The sequence below is a fragment of the Penaeus monodon genome, chromosome 4 (assembly GCF_015228065.2).
Source record: "Penaeus monodon isolate SGIC_2016 chromosome 4, NSTDA_Pmon_1, whole genome shotgun sequence".
NCBI lineage: Eukaryota > Metazoa > Arthropoda > Malacostraca > Decapoda > Penaeidae > Penaeus > Penaeus monodon.
The window spans coordinates 36,848,741-36,853,336 of NC_051389.1; positions in this window are offsets into that span (position 1 = coordinate 36,848,741).

Genomic DNA, 4,596 nt, shown 5'->3' on the forward strand with positions numbered 1-4,596 from the left:
GACCCTGCCCCACAGGGCCTTTGGGAAGCCCCCTGGGGGAGGGGACCTGTGGGCCAAGGTTATTTTGGGCAGCTCGAGGAACCGCCGGAGGTAAGTGCCTGGGCTGCCGGGAGCTTGAAAGGTCCTCGGGGAAACGGGAAGGGTTGGAGGCCAGGGCCCACCCGGCGTTAGCCTGATGATGGATAATTTACTTGCAAAACCATCCAAAACATATAACCACCCCTTCCCTTTTGACACCTCACAAAAAATTTCTCTCCAAACCTTGAGAAGAATGTGGATTAGATAGTTTACTACAATTTCGTAAATTAAATTTTTATGTTATTATTTATTCTTTAATATGGTTTTTCCCCCTGGGGTTCCCCTTATGTAATAGAATGTATAATAATATATAAAATATATATTAAAAATCTTATCTATTTTTAAAATATTTTTAAATTTAACAAAAAATTTTAAAACAAATCTTTAAATATACATTTATTTAGGGGGAAACTTATAGTTTAAAATTTTAATTATTATCATTTAATTTTATATATTTATTTTATAAATTATATGTTGTAAGTTTGTATTAAGGATTAAAATTTCATAATAAATTAAATTATAAATAAAAAAAAATACTTTGGAAATATCAATAAAATATTAGTAATTTACAACATTCAGACCATGAAAAAAAATTAGTATATTTTTTAAATGATATAGTTTAATAGAAATTGAAATACATTGTTTATTAATTTAATAACCTATCAAATAAAAAAATATTATATATATTGTAAAATTTTGGGAATATGTTTTTTTTGTATTTTGAAATTTAATAAAACAATTCCTTGATTTTTAATTGGAATTAAAAGGGGAACACTTTATGTTTACATTTTATTAAGGGGAAAAGTTTTTTTTTAAAATTTGGGGTTTTAAATTCCCCCCATAAATTTATTTATTTTTTATTTTTATTTTATATTATTTGATTTTGCCCCTTCTTATTTTTCTTATTATATTTTTTTGATTTTATTATTTTTTTTTATTTATTCTATTATATATTATATTATTATTTTTATCTGGGTGAGCCCTGACCCATTACTAATGTTATCCCCATATAAATTTACCCAGGGGATGTAAAAAAGGGCCCCTTTTGCGTTTCAATTTTTTTTATTTTATGCGCTTTATTATTATTTTAAAATTATTATAAGGATTTTAATTTAATTAGAGGGGGGGGAATTAATAATTATAAAATTTCAGATGAACAGTTAAGAATTTAATAATCCCTTTTGGAGGTTAATATTTTAAGAATATATTTATTTTATAATTGAGAATTATAATCAATTTTTCTCAAAAAACTTATTGGATTACAAATATTTATTTAATAGAATAAGTTATGAAAAGGTTTGAGATAATAATTTTTTTTACAAATTGTTTTTAATTTTTTTATGTATTGAGCTCTTTTTTAAAAGAAATACAATTAGTCTTTATAGGACTAAAATGTTATAATTCATATGTTTTAATTTACCCATCCATTGTGGATATATAGAAAATTCCATTGTATAAGGTGGGGTAGGTGGTAAACAAATCTTTTTATCCTTTATTTTATTTATTAATAATAAAATATTGGTTGTATATGCATTTTTATATTTAATTCTTAAATACATTAATTGGGATGATATTCAAAATTATTTATTTTTTCCTTTTGATTATTTAATTATAAAAAGTTTTTAAATAAATTTGTTTATTAATTTCAAATTTAAAAAAGTTATCCAAATACAAAATTATTTTCTTCCTTCATTTTGAATTTAATACATAAGGAATAAAAAAAAATTAAATTAATCAATTTTAATTTTGGATTAATTCCATAATATTAATAAAAATTTTTTTTTAAAATTTAAAATTTAAAATTTTTGGGGTTTGGTTTTGGTGGGTTAGGATTATATTTTTTGGAAATTTTTCTTTTATCCTTTATATAAAAAAATAAATAAAATTTTTAAAAATTTTTTTTCTTTTAGAGATGACAGTCGGGATTTGGAAAGGACTTCCTTTGAGATAAAAAAAAATCAGGTCACCCAAAGTTGCTTTTTTCAATTGCCCCTTTATGTAGTATTGAGGATGGGCCCTTCCCCCATAACACACCCCTCAGCCTGACACCATGTCAGGATCTTTATGGCAGGAACCTGACAGTAATGGATACTGTAATCATATGTTTGTAGTTCGAGGCCCCATCCAAAAATTTTGTGGCGGGAAATATGAAACCCAAAGGGGAAAAGGGTTCCATTTTGGGTATACAGGTAGGGGTAAAAGGGCCCTGCCAGCCAAAAAACCAAAAACCATACTGCCCCATGGTGCTATACCTGGTCTCTCATCTCTTCATCTTATGTGAATAATAGGCCAAAGCATGAGGATTGCCATCCTGGTCCACTGCAGTCTTTGAGGTTTTTAGTGTGCCTCTCAAAAGGGCCCTACAATTTAATTGGGATAACTGGAGTACTGGTGCAAGAGATTATCTTCATCTTGATGCCCTCGAATGCAGTCTAGTGCTCTATTTCCCCAGAGGAAAGGAGCTTTCTTGCAGGTGAGGTTGGTGAGTGGCATTGCAATTTCCACAAACTTAAAGAAGCCTTTCCCGTCCCCAAAAAAAAACAATGGACCTATTTGTTTTCTTTTGGGCCCTTTCTCTACTTTGCAATAGCTTGCACCGACCCTTACGGGGACGGGGAAAAAAACCCAAAGAATTTGAACCCCCCTTAAAAAGGGCAATTTTGCATTTCCCCGGGGAAAAATGTGGCCCCTACATTATGCAATAGGATCAGGGTCGCAAAAATGCTTCGGGCAGGTTTTCTGAAAATATAAACTTTCAAAAGGGTTTAAGTGCGTGGAACCCCAATCACAGGTGACGGTATAGGATTGATAGTTTGTTGGATAATTTGTGGTGCAGTTTATAACCTATATGACACACAAATAAAGTCACACCATCATTAAAGATTTTTGCATTGTTTGATGGCTCAAAAGGTATTGATCATTATGTACTACTCGCATATAAACTAGTAAATGCATTACATAATGCAATTTGTCCAGCATGGTCAGGATTGGGGGAAAGGGAGATAGCGGGAACTGCTGTTGGCATGTAGGGGCCCACGGTTCCCTAAATGAAAAAGGGGGGTGCGGGCATTCCCAGTCTGTATATGTTTGGGTGCGGGAACCCCAGGGACCTCTCTACACCCCTTTGCATACTCGAGAAAAAGCCGTAGGAACTCCTTACAAAATTTTCCCGGGAAAAACAGTGTTTTTCTTTGGCTTTCAAGTGAGGAAAGGAAAGCACATACATTCGTTTCCTGGGGACGGCATTTTTACTGTACCACAAATTGGAAAGACGTGTCATAAACAACATTGATGTCATAAAAAAAGGGGAGGGGGGTCCCCCAAAAGGGGGACCTTCGTGGGGTAAATTCACAACCCCCATGGGTAACCCCCCTTTTATGACAAAAGGGCAAGGTTTTGGGGGGATTAAAATTTAAAGAGAACATCAATAGCAAACCCCGGATGAAGATGGTAAAGGGGCTCCTACAGTTTTGTAATGCAGCTGCAGGTGAGAAATGCCCCTTGGGAATTTTTTTATAACCAAAAAAGGGAGGCTTTTCAAATCTTTATTTTTGGAACCCCAGGTCCCCCATTTTAAACTCTGCACCTGGGGCCAGTGTGTCCCCTTTATTTGGTCCAATTTTGGGTTTGTAAAGGATTTTATGAGGGGGAGAACCAATGAAAACGTAAAAAGGGCCCCCTTTGGATGGGGTAGCCCCATGTGAGGAATGTCCCCTCAAAATATGGCTGTCCCCCCCCTTTCACACAAAAGGCACTGCTTTGGGATTCAACCCCCCAACCACCATGGACATGGGGGAAAAGGGATGGCACTGTTGTTCCCCCGGCTTGGGCCCAGGTTTATTTTGCCCGGGGTCAACCTGTGCACCAGGCCGCTGGCACTCGCCTCAATGACATCTGCATTTTCCTTGGAGAAAGAGAGAGAAAGAGAAAACAGTTGGTAATACAAAACAATAAAATAGTGAACAGGTGAAATAATATTTCATACATTGATTAGAGAACTTGGGGAGAGATCATTACTATCATGAACCGATAGATATCATTGTTGCAAGCTGTAATACCAGTGTGCCTGCTCATTTACTGAACTGCCACCATCTCTTTTGTAGTGTTAATGTTGCAGCATATACCAGATATCTTTGGAGTGGAACCTTATCAGTGAGTATGACTTGTGCTTATTCACAGTTGCATTTCCTCCTTCGCTTATCATATTTGCCTTTTACTATGGTTATAAATGGCCCGGAACAGTAGGCAGGGAAAGGGATACAGCAAGACTAATTAAAACATTAAACCCCTTTAATAATAAAAAAAAAGAAAACAGAATAGCACTGTGGGTAAGAAAGGGTGTAATGCCTCTAGGAATGTCGGTTGGCCAGGGCCCAAACCCCCGGGGGGCTGAAGGTGGTGGGGACCTTGACATGGTCCCTTCTGGAGGGGAAACTGAAGACTGAGTAAACCTAAGGGGCCCAAAAATCGAGTTACCCCCTCGAAACATGACATGGGACAGCAGCTATTTTTATGTGT